This window comes from Lissotriton helveticus, chromosome 1_1 (genome assembly GCF_964261635.1).
Source record: "Lissotriton helveticus chromosome 1_1, aLisHel1.1, whole genome shotgun sequence".
Lineage (NCBI taxonomy): Eukaryota > Metazoa > Chordata > Amphibia > Caudata > Salamandridae > Lissotriton > Lissotriton helveticus.
Window position 1 is genome coordinate 971,433,074 of NC_136057.1, and position 19,972 is coordinate 971,453,045.

At 46.3% G+C, this 19,972-nt stretch overlaps 1 protein-coding gene across 4 annotated transcripts in view; it reads right to left on the reverse strand.

Moving 5' to 3' along the window:
• The window catches only part of TASOR2 (transcription activation suppressor family member 2), a 1,020,110-nt gene that overhangs the window by 160,776 nt on the left and 839,362 nt on the right, over positions 1 to 19,972 (reverse strand). The window lies entirely within an intron of this gene.

A 19,972-nucleotide genomic window follows, 5' to 3' on the forward strand; every position in this document is an offset into this window, starting at 1 on the left:
TTGGGTGAGTGAATATCTTTATGGGTGTGGTGATGAGCAAATATATTTCTAAAATGGTACATGTCCAACAAACTAGAAAAATAAAAGGCAGTGTATGTGTCAGTTGTTGTATATAAATAAGTATACATAAGACTCAATGATTGTGTGAGTGATTGTATGGATAACTTTATACTTGTAATAATGATTTTATAATTCACTAAGTATGACTTACTATCTAAATGAATAGATGAAGTTGTGTTTGTATAAGTGTCTAGCTAAGTAAATATGTAAGTATGATCCATTGTTTGCATAAGTGAGTAGGATGACTTCATATGTGAATAGGATGTGTGCTGATGTGTAATGTCGATTTAGGTGTATAAGTATTTTTGATAGGGTTCATTGACAGCATGTATGAGTGAATCTACAGGTAAGTGATTAGATGTGTGTATACATCTATGAATCACTGAGTGGGTTTTTAGATACTTGTATTGCTGTAACAATGGATTCAAATATGATACTCTGTATTTTACAAAGAGTGATGAAAGATTTTACTAGTGTATGAAAAGGTGTATGTGATTGTCACGTGGATGATGTCATCAGTGATGTCATTTCAGATGTCATCAGTGATGTCACTGACCATGTCATGAATGATGTAATATGTGACATCATCAGCAGTGGATGGCGGCTGCGCGAAATATAGTTAGTACAACTAACTATATAGGAGCAATTTCAATGGTTTTGTATGAGTGAAATGTCCAGCTAACTATAACACCCCTAAAACGTATAGTTTTTTGAGTGAATTTTAAAGGTTTTTTAAATGCTAATTCCTAACTATATAAGGCCTGAAACCTATGGTTTTTACAGTAAATTTCAAAGGTTTTTTAAATGCTAATTCCTAACTATATAAGGCCTGAAACCTATGGGTTTTTTCAGTGAATTTGCAAGGTTTTTTAAATGCTAATTCCTAACTATATAAGGCCTGAAACCTATGTTTTTTCAGTGAATTTCAAAGATTTTTTTAATGCTAATTCCTAACTATATAAGACCTGAAACCCCACCAGGAATCTCCAGTATGCGCCAGGGGACAGCATTGCAGAGAGGTGTAATGAAGCCACGCCCCTTTTTACACCTCTCTGCAACACAGCCCCCGTGCATGTTTGAAGAGGGGGAACTAATTCCCCTTGCATACTGGGGGCCAACTAGCCCACCTGGAACCTCCAGTATGCGCCATGGGGCTGCATTGCACAGAGGTGTAATGAGGCTATGCCCCTTTTTACACCTCTCTGGAACGCAGGCCACTGGCACGTTTGCAGAGGGTGGACTAATTCCCCTTGCATACTGGGGGTCCCTGGGTCATATCTGCCCAAACGCCCATATTCCGAACGATTGAAAATGACTTTTCTTGAGAAACATTTGGATTTGGATTATCATGTCCTATTCTTTGGAAGTTTTGAAAGACTGGCTTTGAGGATGCTATAAATTACTCAAGTCTGCCCGAATTGTGTGGGTAAAATTGATACCTAGTCACTTTGAATAAGAATGTACTTACGTCTTGTCTAACATTTGGAAGAAATATCTATTTATATGAGAACAGGATATCGACATAACTTGAAGGAAATAAGAACGCCCTGAAGAAGTTCTGTTGTACAGAACGAAACGTTTCGGCTGGCTGTGGTACATAAACTTAAGGAAAATAAAAGCATTTGAATATACACCAAGATTCAGCGCATCAATAAGGACTCTAAGTGATATGATTTGATTGGACTTATTGTGCAAGTGGTGCTGTGCCAAACTTTGGAATATTCTCCACTACTCTCTACTACTTACTCTTTCCTACTCCACTACTCTCTAATACTCACTCTCTACTACTCACTCTCTACTACTCACTCTCTACTACTCACTCTCTACTACTCACGCTCTACTACTCACTCTCTACTACTCACTCTCTACTACTATCTACTATTCTCTCTCTCTGCTACTCACTCTCTACTCACTCTCTACTACTCACTCTCTACTAACTCTCTACTACTCACTCTCTACTACTCACTCTTTACTACTCTCTACTACTCACTCTCTACTGCTCTCTACTACTCACTCTACTACTTACTCTCTACTACTCACTCTCTACTACTCACTCTCTACTACTCACTCTCTACCTCTCTCTACTTCTCTCTCTACTAGTCTCTACCTTTCTACCTCTACCTCTCTACCTCTACCTCTCTCTACACGCACACATATACATATGCATATATATGCATTTATATATATATGTATGTGTATATATATATATATACATATATAAACATATATAATCTGCATATCTCTATAAATACAAATATAAATGCATGCATACATATACATATATGCATACATATGCATGTTATTTACATGAAAGTTTAAAAAACACTAATAAAAGCAAAGCTAAAAAGCCACCTCATTACAAACAGAATGGCTTTAACTTAAACGAGGGCGAGATCTATTGCATTTTCAATGCTTGTTTACTTTTGTTCCATCAAGAAGGCATTCAGATGTGTCACACATTTGCCATAAATTCTGAATGTTAGCACTCTAGTCGCTCATTAGATCACTGTAGTAAAGCTACTGCTCACCAGGGAAGACTGCTGCTGGTATTCAAAGTGCATGTTTCAGTCTGCATGTCAGATGTTTTTTAATAAAATAGAAGAGGATTTGAGAAGTCACTCAAAATGTGCCCTAATTTTTCTTTCTGAAGCACTAATCATACTTTCTATGGCAAAATGAACCCCCTCATTTTGTTCCTTTTTAAATTAAATGTTTTCAGACTTACCACTTCATTCCAATCAAGATGGCTTCTGGTGTGCCATACTTTTGTCATAAGTAAGACAGTTAGCGCTCTAGTTGTTCTTTAGAACACTCTGGGATATTCTGTCATTGGGCTATACTTGGGCTACATCTGGGTGATATTTGGGCTACATTTAGGCTCTTTTGTCTCTGGTGGCCATCTTGGGAGACTGCATGTCAGAATTTTTTAATGAAACAGAAGAGGATTTGAGAAGTCACTGAAAATGTGCCCTAATTTTTCTTTCTGCAGCACTAATCATACTTTCAATGGCAAAATATACCCCCTCATTTTGTTCCTTTTTAAATTAAATGTTTTAAGAGTTACCACTTTATTCCAATCAAGATGGCTTCAGGTGTGCCATACCTTTGTAATAAGTAGGACTGTTAGCGCTCTAGTTGTTCTTTAGAACACTCTAGGAGGCTGCAGTAGAACACAAAGGAATCAACTGACAGTCTCTGTGCTTGTTGGATGTACATGTTTTACTGAGAATGTCAGACTTGATTCTCACATGACTGAGAAAGATAATGTGAATTTACAAAAAATATGCTTTCAGTTTAGCTTATAGATCCCCTTCCAAACCACTGTGGGAATAGCATGAGATAATAGTTTTCTTTCAAACATGATTCATGATATCACAGCAGAAGGCTTTTTCACATGGTAAAATCACCTTAGAACACACCACAATTCCTAAAACGAGTATGGTATCATCAACAAATGATTTATAATGTAACTAAAGTCCTAAAACCCTCTATTAACTACAATGCTTTTTAATGAGGTGCTATCATGTATATTTGTCCCAAGATGGCTGTCAACACTTCTTGGATGAAGTGCTGACACCCAATCAGATCTCACGATGAGATGTGTGGTTAGGCTCCGCCCAGATATATATGTGTTTTTGAAGTTAATTTTCATAAAAACCATTGGAGCAATTTTCACCAAATATAGCAAAGGCACTTCTGCGTACCAGTCCCTACAATTTTGCCTAGTTTGGTGTAATTCCGTTCAGCGGTTCGGGCTGTAGACTTGTGGAAAACACGTTTTGGGACCCCCCTTTTTTCTCAGCCCCACTTCACTAATCCCCCCGAAACTTTCAGGGAAGGAGCGCAGCGGAGCTGGCCAAAATTTTGGAAAATTACATGCAAATTCCATAACTGGCGCCAAAGGTATTCCCAATATAATGTTGCGGATTTTCTTATGGTAGCTAGGTCCTAACTATATATATCGCCAGTAGGTAATGTATATGTATGTATATATATATATTTATATATATATATATACACATACATATATCCAACAATACTCCTTGCCAGTCCTTGGAACACACAGAGCACGGACAACAGGTAGGTGCAGATTTTCTTTATTTCATTGAGTCCACCTTCAGTATAATATATATATATATATATATATATATATATATATATATATATATATATATATATATATATATATATATCTCCCTTAACAACTTGGCTGCTAAGGGGTTCTCCCCTCCTGTGCTGCATATTTATGAATCCCATTATACATGACGAGTTGACCTTGTCATGAGCACAGATCCAGTGTGCCTCATGACGAGCTCACCTTGTCATTAGCATGCAAGTGGTTAAGAGGACCCACAGGCTGAAGGCACAAGAGTCGCAAGAGGACCTCAAGCAGCTCACCTAGAAGGAAGGCTCACAGTACAGAGGATGCAGTGAAGATGCTATACTTAGCAGGAAGAGATGCTGGAGGCTGGATCTTCTTGTAGCCAGAAGCTCTCCGGAGTGCAGAGCCTACAAGCCTTGGCAACGGCAAGCCGGGACGTCAGGAGCAGCAGACCCACCCACAGATAAGCCCTTAAATACCCTAGGAAAGGGGTTAGGACGACTCATGGGTCCTTCCCAGAGGAGGGACTACACAGAGGGGAGGATACCTCCATGTCTTATGTCCAGTTTCGCACCAGAGGGCACCAAATCTGCCTTTACAAGCAGTCTGGTGGCGCTGGCAAGCGCCCCCACCCAAGCCCAATACACTAAGTGTTGTCTGGGGAGATGTTCACACCTCTCTGCGACAGGAACCTATTGTGCTACCTTCCCCTGCTCGAGCTTGGCTCACCAGCAGGGCAGAATTGTGTCTGTGGCCGGCAGCAGCATTTGCTTGCTGTTAGACCTTGAAAGGCTGTAACAGGGAGTACAGGTGCGTACCCTAAGGGAGCCACCCAGTACATTGGATCATACTTCCAACACTGGAATCAGTGTTGAGGTATGATTCCAACATGTTTGATACCAACCATGACCGGGTTCGGGGCAGCCGCTATATAGTCAGATATCTCGTAATGACTGATGTCCACTATGAGTATTACAATGGCTGGCCGGACTTACAATGCCTGGAGAATCGACTCTGGGATTTGTAGGGGTACCCGGCTCATGCAGGGTCACAGTGACCGAAGCACTTTGTCTTCAGGACTGAAAGGCCTGTCATGGGGTGACATAGGTTTTAAGTGCAGTGACCTCCGATATAAGAAAACTTGTATATGTCGTGAGGGGTGCTAGCACCCACTCACACAGGCTGCAATGGCAGGCCTGTAGTCGCAGTATGAGTGGTCTCTCATGGGTGGCACATTGCATGCTGCAGCCCATGGGAGACCCCCTGGTGTACCTATGCCCTGGGTGCCTTAGTACCATATACTAGGGACTTACATGGGGTACACCAGTAGCCAGTTATGGGGTACCTACAATGGTCAGTTTAGGGATGGGAAGCACAGTGACTGGGGTCCTGTTTATGAAAAGATCCCAGTCACACTGGAAAAAAAACATACTGACAGCAACAAAAAGTGGGGGTAACCATGAAAGCAGATCCTACTTTCCTACACAGTATACAGAATAAAAACGGTATACAAGAGGTGTCAAAGAATGGCACATATAAAAGGCCACCACGTTGGCATGGGACAAGGGGGAACAAGAGCGAGCTGGAAACCAACTACATGACCTTGTATAACAAGCATTTACAATGCAATGGTTTTGCCTTTGACAAAGTTAAAGTGATTGGCATTGCCAATGACAAATTTTTTATTTATGTGACACACACTGCTGAACCAGAGACAGCAGAACTGCGAGCTTAGCGCTCGCACACCAGAAAGGAGTACAGTGTTACACACACGATTACACCACAGGAAGCAATGCAGGGACGAGAGAGAAGCGCACCCGAACTCGTACACACGGGACCGTACCCAAAGTCCCAGAGGTACCAAGCCAAACCGATTCAAAGCCCTGCAGCAGAGGCGGTAGTATGCGAAGGGAAACTAGGGTAAAGGGAATGACAGTCCGGGGACAAGGGTCGGGGACTGGGAGTACTATTCGGAAACCAGGAAGGGTCACAGAGCAGCGCGCATGCGAACCTTTAGCCCTAAATCCACAGCCAAAGAAAGCATAGAGTAGTCGCTCGGCTCATACGCCACCTGGTGGCACATTTGAACCATTACACAAGAACACTCACTAGCGCCGTAGTAACCCCGCCACGCAGCGGGTGGGTTTCAGTTTCCTGGAAGACTTGAGAGACGCATGATCCGAAGACCCCTACCCACCACAAATGAAGCAGGGATTACCCACCTACCACCCTCACACTGAGGTGGATGCCAGATCACCAAGCCCATCAACCTGTGTAACTGGGCCAGAGGGATAAATCTATGGCCGTTCCCACACTACTTTGCTTTACTAGTCCGGAGCAGGCCCAACAGTATCCCTCCACAGAGCTCGTAGACAAGCACTGCACCAAAACACGAAGAGAGCAAGTAATTGGCGAAGCACGACTTTACTGGAGCTGCCTTACATTACAACACATTGCCAAGGAATCCTTGCCAGGATCCGAGAAATATTTCAAACTTTTCTCCTCTCCTGCCAAACATCTCTACTGCTAATCATGACCAGTCGATCCCTTTGTTCTAACGAAACCATTTGCTGTTTCCAACTGTGGTAAATGCTTTGGCACCAGGCTTGTCAATGCTTTCTTGGCTTCGGGGCGCGTCCTCCAACAAAAGGAAAACCAGCCAAAGCAAGGAGCGGGACCGGGACGAAGAAGGACTGCGGGCGGAGGGAGGGGGGAAGAGCAGGACGGAAGGAGCTGCGGGCGGAGGGAGGGGGGAAGAGCAGGACGGAAGGAGCTGCGGGCGGAGGGGAGCGGGACCGGGACGAAGAAGGACTGCGGGCGGAGGGAGGGGGGAAGAGCAGGACGGAAGGAGCTGCGGGCGGAGGGGAGGGGGGGGGGAGCGGGACCGGGACGAAGAAGGACTGCGGGCGGAGGGAGGGGGGAAGAGCAGGACGGAAGGAGCTGCGGGCGGAGGGGAGGGGGGGGGAGCGGGACCGGGACGAAGAAGGACTGCGGGCGGAGGGAGGGGGGGAAGAGCAGGACGGAAGGAGCTGCGGGCGGAGGGGGGGGGGGAGCGGGACCGGGACCTGGACGAAGATGCACATTCATTAACAAACACTCACCTCGACTTCCTCCAGCGGCGGTCAGCCGCGTAATGGGAAAAACAACCAAATAAAAAAAAAAAACGAAACTCCGCCCACCGCCGCGATGACGACATCGCAGAGGCGGAGAGGGAAAAAATGTCGGGAACGCCCCCGAATCTGGTCCGGCCTTTGACGGACAGATCCGGCTCCCAATGGCTAGCCTCCATTTATGGAGCTAGCCAATGGGAGGAGGGGGCGAGGAGGGGGCGGATACCCGACCCAAACAGAGAAACATAAGGATTTTGCTAGCGCATGCGTACTTCGTACGCATTGCCAGCAAAACCTAAAAAGGAAAAGAAGCAGAAAACAACATCACTGATTGAGTGGTGATAAGCAGGCAGCCGAGAGTCCGGTGAAAGAAGAACAATCTTGCTATAATAGAAAAAGAAGACCACTATGGAGAACTGGAAAATGGGTCAAGTTGAACAAGGCCAGCACAAAGAGGCCTATGCAGATAACTAGTCCCAGTCTGAGGGAAGAATAACAGACGGGAAAGGGACCTGGCTGAAGCAGCGCACAAGATCGAGAAAATTGCACGGAAAGACCAATGTCACAAATGCGGGTCTTAACCACAGAACCAGCGTAAAGAAAAGAAGTAACAATGGAGCAGTTGTGCCTACAGCCTGACAAGGATGTGGGCTAGAGGAAAAGGAAAGTTCTGGGTGCATCGGATGATCTTTGCCCTGAAAACAAGCCATGTGACATCATGAGTAAGGGTCCTGAATTCACCAAAAATCATAATTGGTATACTCTTTAGGAGAGGGACAGCAAACCAACCAAGGGTTTGGAACAGTTAATATGCTTGCAAGAAGCGAGGGAAAAATATCCCGGAATAGAATGACCCGGGATCACCAATCTCCGTACAAACCAACTCAGAGTGGGAGGGCAAGGAAGCCATGTTCAAGTAAAGACGAAAGATGAAAAAATGGCTATAAACTGCAAATGGGGCAGAAGGCGCATCAGAAAAACAGCCAGGCCAGTATCACAATAGGAGTTGGCAACGGAGGTGTGATGGAAATGTCTCCAACAACACAACATGGACCAAGGCAAAAAGTAACAGTAGCTTTGCCCAGTGCAGAAGCAGAGTAAAGCAGGCATGCATAGGAGAGAAGGGAACGCCGAGTAGGCCAACCATGCCAAGATATGGACACAGCACGCCAGTAAGGGACCAGAGAGAGAAAAGAAGAGGAGTAGAAGTCTGTTTTACACATGTATAGCGAGAGCCACCACAAGAAGAGCTAGCATCTGAAGAGGGAAAAGAAGGAACACCATACAAGTTAGGGCCAGAGAATGCACCTGAAGTCAAAAACCATGCCCCTTCCGTTGTGTTTGCTAGGAAAGAGGGGAGCCAGATAGAGAGGAAGGAAGAACCCCTTGGGCAGTGTGGAGAAACACTCAACAGCGGGGGGAGGGCAGGAGGAATAAGATCCCTGTGCACCACCTTCCGACTTGCACTGTTGCACCAAGGCACCGCATGTGCAGTCCCGCCTAAGGGGTACTATTGTGTCAGGAACAGATGAAGGAACAACTGCAAGGCATACAGACGAAGTACCCTGTAGGACGGGAGCAAGGCAAAAGTGCCTCCACATAAAATCACAAAATTACCCCAATGAGAACTTTAAGAAAAAAGCAAAGAACACCATGCAGCCACCGGCGTAGAAATCCAACAGGATCAAGAAATAATATGCTTCTCAAAAAAACAACTGAGGATCGCAGCCTGTCATCGACAGGATAAGAGAGCAAGGAGTAAAAATACCTGTCGGGGCAGGAGCACCACACCGGATGTCACACGCAGACGATGAGTAAAAGGAAGAAACCAACGAGCACCGCACTATAACAGCTTGCACAGGAAGGAAATCAAGGAGACCATCTCTGGCTGAACTGAGTACGGAGAGAGGGGAGAGAGGGGAGAGGGGGAGAAGACGGCGCTATAGCAGTGAATTAAGATTTCGCTCCACTCTGGCTATACAGAAATTGGCTTAAAGCAGAGCTTGAGAGTCAAACAGATACTGACCATCGAAAGGCATGTCCACCAAGATGGACTGAACAGTCTAAAAGAAGCCAGAGGTGAGTAGTCGGGCACGCCAGGGTAGAGCTACAGAGAAAGCCATGGCTGATCCGACTGAATCTGTGGTTTCCATGCGACAAAGAATAAGCAATTTATCCCCCTGATGGCCATTGTGGCCCTACTGAGTAAGAGTACTGAGTGTCATCAGGGATGGAGGAGAGAAGGCGCGAAGAATCCCATAACACATTAGAAAAACGGCCCAAAATACAAACGGTATTAAAGACATCGACCAAGAGCATCTAGACTTATAGATTCCCTGTCTGCAGGGATGTCACGCATGGCGCTGATGTCGGGGAGGCTATAGCAGCCTGAACCACAAAGCTGCACGGAGAAGGCTGCCAGAAAAGCCAGAGCGAGTCTCCAGGGGCAGGATGGTGCCTATGAGCTATAGACCTGTCCACTGGGGCCCTTGAAATGGGTTTAGCCCAAGTGCCCAACAGGATTTCAAAGAGGCTGGGTGCTCGAAAATTTGTGGTTCCATGCAGAATCCGGGACTTTTACTCACAGAAATGCAAGGAAAATGTGTTTTACAGAAAACATTTGGGTTTTACACGGGATTCTGGGTAAAAAAAACTATCAAGAGCCACACAAGTCACCCCACCCTGGACTCACCTGGGTGTTATGTTTTCATAGATGTGCTGGTTTGGTAGGTTTCCCTAGGTGTCGGCTAAGCTGGGGCCCAAAATCCACAGCTACCTACACTGCTAAAACACACATCGTTTTTCACTGGAAAAATGTGATTTGTTTATGTTGTGTTGCGGGCTCTTGGCCTACCCATACACGTGAGGCACCGTTTTTTTTGGGAGACTTAGAGGAAAGCTGGATGGTAGGAAATTTGTGATGGTCTGCAGATTCCAGGACTTTAGCACACAGAAATGCAATGAAAATGTGTTTTTAGGCAAAGTTTGAGCTTTGCACTAGATTCTGGGTAAAAAAACCTTGTGAGATCAAAGCAAGTCCCTCACACCTTGGACTCCACTGGGTGTCTAGTTTAAAAAAATGTAATGGTTTGGTAGGATTTCGTAGGTGCCGGCTGAGCTGTGCCCCAAAAATCACAGTTACCCATATGGCAAAAATGAATATGCTACTTACCAGTATGCATCTGTTCTTGGCATGTAGGGCTGCTGACATTCATATCTATAGCATAGATCGCCGCCTAGTGTTGGGTCCGGATGATTGCACATTGTTGTCCTGGAAGAGTCTTCGAAGTGTCACGAGATAGGTGGCTCCTCCCCTGGACTACAGTGCGCATGGGCATCGACTCCATCCCCAGATTGTTTTTAGCCATTGGCGAAGATGGAGTGTAACAGTGTGAGAGATGACCATGCTAAGAGTAAGTGTAAGTGCTGCAGCCGCTACAGGCGCCGGGGAGGAGGGCGGGCGATATAAATGTCAGCAGCCCTACATGCCAAGAACAGATGCATACTGGTAAGTAGCATATTCAGTTCGAGGCATGTGGGCTGCTGAATTCATATCTATAATTTTAAAGAACAATGGTTCGAGGTGGGCCGTAAGAGGTCCTTAGAGGGAAAAAGAGCGAGTATTTAATAAGTCGCTAGGGAGCAATGGTAGTAGGTAAGGATAAGAGTTTTTTTATTTTTACTCTTTTCTCTTAACGATATACATAAATATATATACTGTATTGCAGGTGCTCAGGTGAATAATACGGTGCAGAACGTGACATAAGTGATCAAAGTGAACGGACTGTCACACAACAACAAGGATAAAAACACACAACAATTATATACAATAGAACAAGTGAAATTCCTTGGGTAGGTCGACGGCGTTTCGATCTATATTGTTTTAGATCTTCATCAGGACAGTTGAGCCTCCTGAAACTACAAGAATTTCAATTACACTCTGTTTCCTGTATGTGTACTTTACTGGCATTCCTACATGTTTGCTTTAATATGCCATTGTTTGGGTGCTCCCGGGAAGGTAAGAATTTAGACTTAAAATAAATTAAATTAAATGGATTCTACAGCATGCACATATGCTTATTACTATACATGCGTTTTTTGAAGGCATAATAAGGGGGTTATGTGATTTAACCTCACCCTAGTGCGTGGCGCTTATGCAGACACAAGTTATATATAAGCGCATGCATTTACGTAATTGGTTTGTCACAATTTTAAAATGTACCTTAGTGCGTGGCGCTCATGCAGATACAGGTTGTATGTAAGCGCATGCATTTCAGTAATTGGTTTGTCACAATATTAAAATGTACCTTGCCGGTGGGTAGGGCAAGGATAGTCATTCGTACAATACAGCTGGTTGGGTGTCGCTTTTTTCCAAAGAATCTGCAGGTAATGTAAATTATATAGGCATTGGTTGGGCTTGGTCGCTGTAAACATGCATTAACTCTGAGCGAGTATGGCAGAATTAAGGGGCTAAGAAATAACCATATTCGCTGCTAAGTTCAAGAAACTTACTTTAAAAATTATCGGAATTACGTCTTCCAATGAGGAATTCAAGTAGCGCTCGTTCACTTCTATGTAGGCAAGGGTCCTACTTGAACTTATAAATCGAGAGACAAGAGTAATTATTAGAACCTATGAAGTGCTATTAGCCATAGTTAGAGTGAAGCGGGCAGGGCTACTTACTTACAGAAGATTAATCAAGTTAAAACACAATCAGTGTAGAAGGGGGTTCCAAAAGCGCATTCGTCGCTATGGTAGAAATTGGCGCCTGAAACTAAAAAACATTTTGGTCAGTGCGTGGCTAGTTTAATTAAAACCAACACGGTGGGCGTAACCGTGTGGTCGGCGCTACACTTACTGAATCGTCGTAGTTCTGTGTGGCAGGAGAAGGGGGTCCGAGTACCTCTTTCGCAGTAGCTCACAATCAGGCGAGCGTCCATAACTCCATTAATAGCGTGTTGAGGTTATTGCGCGCGCAAACCCGGAAGCGTATCTGGGGGGAGCATGCGCGTTGAGGAATAATGGGAGCATGCGTTCGTGATTAGTGTTGGAATTGGGCACATGCGTGGAAAGAGTTGCGAATAAGCTAGTTGCGCAGTGATTAAAACATTCTTAATGGAAACTTAACATATTACTTGAAGCAACCAGGCTAATCCAACGTTAGAGTAAAACATTTTAGAACATTTTCGGAACAGTATTCAGTTGTAGCTTTACAGAAAAAGGAACCTTAAGCAGTGACTAGTTAGTGTATATTGCTAAATGAATTCACATAACAATATCCCATAACAATATCCATAGGTTCTGATTCAGGTGCACGTGTTCCACTCATCGAGAGTGTTGAGTCCTTTCTCAATTGTTTTACAAAAGAAAATCCATTTGCATTCCAGGCGATTTAGTATTGTTTGTTGATTGCCTCCTCTGGCATTAGGCATCAGTTTGTCAATAACCTGCCACTTTATTTCATTTTCAGAATGTCCCAGTTCGAGGTAGTGTTCCACCAACGGAGCTGTTGTTACTTTACAACGGATCCTGCTCCTGTGCTGAGATATTCTGGTCTTTATCTGTTGGGTCGTCTGTCCGATGTATAGTAGTTTGCATGGGCACTCAATACTGTAAATCACATTCTTTGAATTACAATTGGTGAAAAAATTAAGATTGTGCTTACAACTTCCATACTCGAATACTTTAGTGTTGGTGGTGAATTCGCATGCCATGCACTTGTTACACTTAAAATGCCCTAGCACTGGTGGGAGATTCAACCTAGTTTCAATTGTATTATTAGCTATTGGGTTGCTGGCTGCTCTTACTAGATGGTCCTTCAGATTACGACCACGTTTAAATGAAAACAGGGGGAGCCCGGTGTTTAACTCTAAGGGATCCAATACATTCCAGTGTTTCTTAATCATTTTAGTGAGTTTGTTACTGGCTGTATTAAAGGTGGTGACACATGTAATCTTAGATAGGGTTTTTTTAGGCTGAGGTTCAAGTAAACATTCTCTGTGTGTGTACCAGGCCCTTTTCATCGCCCTTCTTACCAGTTTTCGTGGGTAGCCTCTTGCAGTTAGTTTTTTGCAGAGAATTTCTGCTTCAGTAAAGAAATCTGCTTTATATTTACAATTTCTCCTGATTCTCAGGAATTGTCCATAGGGCAAGCCATCCCTCAGAGCCCTGGGGTGTGCACTATGGTATTGCAGGAGAGTATTGCGTTCCGTAGGTTTGCGGAACAGTGTGGTGTATAATTGGTCTTCTTCGCATTTAATGGTCACATCTAGGTAGTCGATTTGGTGTCTATTATATGAGTGGGTGAATTTAAGGTCAGTTTGGTTGGTATTTAACCATCTACAGAAATTATTTAGTGATTTTTCATCACCACTCCAGATCATAAGGACATCATCGATGTATCGATGCCATGATTTTATTTGATTGCGAAATGGGTTTGTGTTGTTAAGAATGATGTTAGTTTCTATGTCATCCACGAAAAGAATCGCAAAATTGGGGGCAAAAATCGCCCCCATGGAAGTGCCCTTACACTGTCTATAGAATGTGTCTTTAAATAAAAAATAGTTTTTGGTCATGGCTATTTCCAGGAGCTTAATTATAAATTCCGTGGGGACTTGATGTGGTGCCGGGCGGTTGTCCAGATGCCTCTTGATTACATTGATTCCTTTCTCTTGGGGGATATTGGTATAAAGTGACTCTATGTCTAGAGTCACTAAGATTTCACTATCAGGACGGAATGGGTGTGTCTCAATGAGATTGATCAGGTGTGTGGTATCCTTAACATACGTTGCAGTGTCTTGGACCATGTCGCGGATGAAGAAATCGATGTATTTTCCCAGGGGTTCTACAACAGACCCACAACCTGAGAGTATAGGTCTCCCAGGGGGGTGTTCCATATCCTTGTGAACTTTAGGCAGTGTGTAAAGCACAGGGGTACGTGGATTTTTATTGTTAAGGAATAGGAATTCATATCTATAGCATAGAATATATAGCAGTCCCTCCATTAGCGGCGGCCGCCTGTGCCAGCTGCAGCAGTTTGAAAAAGTGTTTTTAGAACAGCCTGCCCTACAGCTGCTTGCTGCTTGGAGTGCACATCTACACAGTAGTGTTTCGTAAATGTGTGTGGGGTAGACCATGTGGCTGCTCTACAAATGTCTTCTAAAGGGATATTTCCAAGGAAAGCCATGGAGGCCCCCAACTTGCGTGTGGAGTGGGCTCCTGGGGGGATTGTTAAAGTGCGCTTAGCTTTTTGATAGCAAATCTGAATACATTTAACGATCCACCTGGCTATACCTGCATTGGAAATGGGGTTGCCTCTGTGTTGTTCGGAAAAGGCAACAAAGCTGTTTGTCTTCCTAAAATCTTTGGTCCTATCAAAGTAATACATCAAAGCTCTTTTGACGTCAAGAGTGTGGAGCATTATTTCTGCCACTGTCTCAGGATTTTGGAAGAACACAGGCAGTTCAATAGTCTGATTGATATGGAACTGTGAAACCACCTTTGGAAGAAATTTAGGGTTAGTGCGCAGCACTATCCAATTGGAGTGAATTTGTATGAATGGCTCTTGTACAGTTAGTGCCTGGAGCTCACTAACATGTCGCAGTGACGTAATGGCTATCAGGAAAGCCACTTTCCATGTTAAGAACTGAATCTCACATGAATGAAGAGGCTCAAAAGGTGGACCCATTAGTCGGGTGAGGACCACATTAAGATTCCAGTCAGGAGCAGGTGGGGTCCTGGGAGGAATGACTCGTTTGAGTCCCTCTAGAAAGGCTTTAATGGCAGGCACTCTGAAAAGGGAGAGATGCTGCCTGTTTTGGAGATAAGCCGCTATGGCGGACAAATGTATTCGAATGGAAGCATATGCTAGATTATATTTGTAAAGATGTAACAGATAACAAATGATGTTGTGCGTGGACGCGTCAAGCGGGTCTTTGTTTTTGGCTACGCAATAAATGACAAACCGCTTCCATTTTGCTGCATAGCATGCTCTGGTGGTGGGCTTTCTTGCCTCCCGTATGATATCCATGCAGTCTGGAGGCAAGTTGAGGTAGCCAAACTCTAAGACCTCAGGAGCCAGATCGCCAGGTTGAGCTGTTGCGGATCTGGGTGCTGAATGTCGCCATGGCTCTGCGTCAAAAGTCTGGGTGTGAGGTGCAGCATTTAATGCGGTACCACGGAAAGTTCTAGAAACGTGGGGTACCATGGTTGGCATGCCCACGTTGGAGCAACTAGGATGAGTGTCATCGAGTGTTGCTTTAGCTGTCGTGCCACTAGCGGTATTAGAGGTGCTGGGGGAAAAGCGTACGCAAATCTGCCTGACCAGTTCATCCATATCGCATTGCCCTGCGATTGTGGGTGCGGGAACCTGGCGGCAAAGCTTTGGCATTTGGCGTTTTCCTTTGTGGCGAACAGGTCCATCTCTGGATGACCCCACTGCTGGAAGTGGAGTGGTGTGGCTCACTGGTTAGAGGCAGCAGACCCGTAAGCAGAGAACGGCCCGGGACCAGGGTTCAATTCCCGACGAGGCAGGGTCGTGGACCAGGGTCAAAACGGACTCGATAATTCTCGCCTCGGTGCCTACTCTAACCAGGGAACACACTCGCCAACTCTGGGCATTAAGCTTGCCTCATCTCTACCACGGCCCCCCACAGACGCCGGGGATGCCTGGTTTCACCTTGGAGATACCCAGAAAGGGACCATCTCACAGGGAAAACCAGGACGGGTTCCCCAGCGGTCTTCAGCGCCAGGATACTCCATGGAGTCGCAGTGCGCTTTACAAGTACACCCACATTTACATTTACAAGCACGGGCGGAGTACTGATGGATTTGGTGGCTGTACCTGCTGAGCAGGTCCGCCATCTGATTGTCCTTGCCTGGGAGGTGTTCCACCATGAGGAAGATGTTCCTTTGAATGGCCCACTTCCACATGCTCTGAGCCAGATGAGACAACTGTGGAGAGTGTGTACCTCCCTGCTTCTGAATGTAGTACATGGCCGTCATGTTGTCCGTCCGGATCAACACGAGCTTGTTGCACAGATGTACTCTGAATGCCTTCATTGCCATGAAGATTGCCATCAGCTCTAGGTGGTTGATGTGCATCTTCTTTTGCTGCGTTGTCCATAGTCCCTGCACTGTGTAGTGGAGCACATGAGCTCCCCAACCCTGGAGAGATGCGTCCGTCGTTAGGATGATCTGTGGTACAGGCTCCTGGAACGGTCGGCCCTTGCAAAGGTTGTGTGGATTCCACCAATGCAGAGAGTTGTATGCACGACCGGTCACCAACACTAGGTCTTTCAACTGTCCGTGAGCCTGATTCCACTGACGTGCTAAGCACTCTTGAAGCAGACGCATATGTAGTCTCGCGTGCGGGACTATGAAGATGCACGGGGCCATCATGCCTATCAACTGCATGAACACTCGTGCTGGAAGCGAGTGTTGCGGTCTGAATTTGTGTATCAGCAATTGAATGCTGTTGATCCTCACTGAATTTGGCTGGGCTGTGGCGGCCAGAGTGTTTATTGTCGGGCCTAGATACTGCCTCACATGGGCGGGCTGAAGGTGTGACTTTGGATAATTCAGTGAGAATCCCAGATCGTGAAGAAGGTGAATGGTGTGGGACATGTTGGCAGCGCACTGCTGGGCCGACTTTGCTTGGACAAGCCAGTCGTCCAAATAAGGGTAGACGTGCACGTTGTGTCTCCTGAGGTGCGCAGCCACTGTAGCCAGGCACTTTGTGAACACCCTGGGCGCTGTGGTCACTCCGAAAGGGAGGACTTTGAATTCGTAATGCTGATTCTGAATGGTGAATCTGAGGTATTTTCTGTGTGACGGATGTAGTGGAATGTGAAAATATGCATCCTTTAGATCCAATGTTGCGAGGAAATCTCCCTGATTGAGCAACGGAAGAACCTGCTGCAGTGTGAGCATATGAAAGTGTTCTGATAGAATGTACTGGTTTAGGGGTCTGAGATCCAGTATGGGTCTGAGGGACCCGTCTTCGATTGCTCCTTTCTGCAGCATGACGAGTACCTCCTGCTGCAATAAGTGCAAATGCTCTGCGGACATAGGACGGTGTCTTGGGGGTATGTTGGGTGGAGTGGATGTTAACTCCAGACAATAACCGTCCTGGAAAAGCTTTCTGACCCACCTGTCTGTGGTGATGGATTTCCAGACTGCAGGAACTGCTGGAGTCTCCCCCCGACTGGTGTTGTATGGTCGGGGGGGCAGTCACAAGGCGTCACTGTTTGTTGGCGGCGGAGGATCGGGAGCTGTTGTTTCCACGACTTCTGCCTTTTGCGCTGTTTCCACGATAGCCACCTCTACTTTGTTTGTTGTACGTGGTTTGCGCGCCACTTTTATTGTACTGTGTTTGCTGGGACAGCTGGCCTCTGGAAACACCTCTATTGCCTGAACGACGAAAAGGACTACCCCTGAACTGCTGGGACTGGAGAGCCCCCATAGACTTTGCAGTCTCAGTGTCCTTTTTTATTTTTTCTAGTGTGGTGTCCACCTCAGGCCCAAATAAGTGATCAGGGTTTACAGGCTGGTTTAGGATGGTGGTCTGTATCTCCGGCTTGAACCCGGAGATCCGGAGCCAGGCCTGTCGCCGCAACATTACACTGGTGTTAATGGCCCTGGCCGCGGTGTCCGCTGCGTCCAGTGCACACTTAATAGAAGCATTTGAGATGAGTTTCCCTTCTTGAATGAGCATCTCTGCTGCCTCCTTATATTCATCTGGCAAGTGTTGTAACAGGGTGTCAAGTGTATCGTAATGTGCCCTGTCATATCTGGCTAAGAGTGCCTGAGTGTTTGAAATGCGCCAGATATTGGCCGCTTGAGCCGCCACCCTCTTCCCTGATGCTTCTAACACTTTAGATTCCTTGTCAGGGGGAGGAGCATCACCAGTAGTTTGTGAATTTGCCCTCTTCCTGGCACGTGTGGGTTCTTTAAAAATGTCCGCAGCATGTTTCAAGACACCCTTCAGCATTGGCAGAGTCTTTACGGTTTTTTCAGAGGTGGAAAAGGTGTCAAACAAAAAGTCCACCTCAATAGGGTCAGCATGGAGCTGGACGTCATGATTTTTAGCTGCCCTCTCAATAAGCGAATTAAATGCCGCCGAGTCCTCAGTAGGTGATGTTTTGACATTATACACCTGAGTGTCTGGAGCAGTTTGTGGATCCCCTGGGTCTGCAGCATCTGCCTATGTGTCATGTTGATCTTCAGGATCAGTGTCGGCTGAGTAGTTGTACTCATCATAGTCACCTTCCCCAGCCTCCACATCTGAGTAGGTGGGTGAGATTGGAGCAGTGTCCTGACCACGTGGAGTTATTAGTTCAACAAGAACGGGTGAATCCGTGGAATCCTTCTTCCTCTTTAAAGGAATTGAGTAGGACTCCATAGGCTGTGCTGGTGTGATCTTTTGCTTGTAAATGGAAAGTTTACCGGTGTCGGCGTCAATAAATTGTTCCGACTGCTCCTCCAGCAGGGGACGTCGATGCGGTGTTCCCACAACCGCAGGGGTAGGCTTCGGCCCCGAGGACACCGTCATGGACGCCTCGACAACCTTCTTTGGCGCGAATGCCTTCGGCGCCACTTTCGGCGGCAGCGTGAATTGGATCGGCGCCGTCGACTTCTGCTGTTTGGCGGCAGGCTTCGGCGTGGAAGCATCCTTCAGTTCGACAGCGGAAGCTTTGGCCTTTATACGTTTCAGCGATTCCGACACCTGCTTTGTGAAGGAGGCGGACGGCTGCGTCGACTCGACAGGTGCCTTTGAGCCACCAGCATGTGCGGACTCGAAGGGCGTAGTACTTTTGGCCTTGTCCGGCTGACGCGCAGGATCGACAACTTTTGTAGCTCCGAGTCCTTTGTCTGTGTCGACGGCTCTCGGCGCCGAAGTCTTCGGGTCGACGACCTTGACAAGTGCTTTTGGTGTCCCAGTCTTCGGCTCGACGCCCTTGAGCGACTTCACCGGTTCGACAACCTTCTTTGGCTTTGTCTGCACCGACAGGTCTGAAGACGTGGAGCCGACCAAGGCGACACGCGCTTTCTGTTTCGACGGCGCCTCTATCACTTTCGGTTTTGTCGACACCGAAGCTTTCTCTTTCGGTTTCGATTTGACTAATGGCGGCTCCTTAGAAGTGTCCGTAGCCGGGCCCGGAGGCGAGACTGTGGAACTTGGTGCAAGATCTTGGGTAAGGCCATGTGGCGATCCCTCGACCTGAGCCGTAGATATTGTCTGAACGGGGCAAAGCTCCTCGCTTGAGCTATCTTCCGTGGCCCCATAGGCCCCATCATCGTCTCCTACCTCGTCGACGATGTCTTCTGCATCGAGCATTTCTACGTCTGCGTCGTAGTTGGAGTCGATCTCGGCCGCAGGATTGGAAATCGGCTCTCGATCTTCCTGCTCGTCAGCCTCTTCACCCTCGGTATCGAAAATGTTCACCGGGCCAGGTGCCGTCTGCTGGGCCTCTTGGCGCGCCACGCGCCGAAGCCAAATCGTCTTCTTGGAGCGGAAACGAGAACAAGCCATACAGTTGGCTTCATCGTGATCCGGCGACAGGCACTTGTTGCACACCGGATGGACGTCGATGTGGGGATACTTTCGAGTTGCACACGGGGAACCTTTTGAACGGGCTCCGCTCCATGATGTTGCGTCGAAGAAGGCTTGTTGCGTCGTCCGGGCCTCGAGCACCGAAGA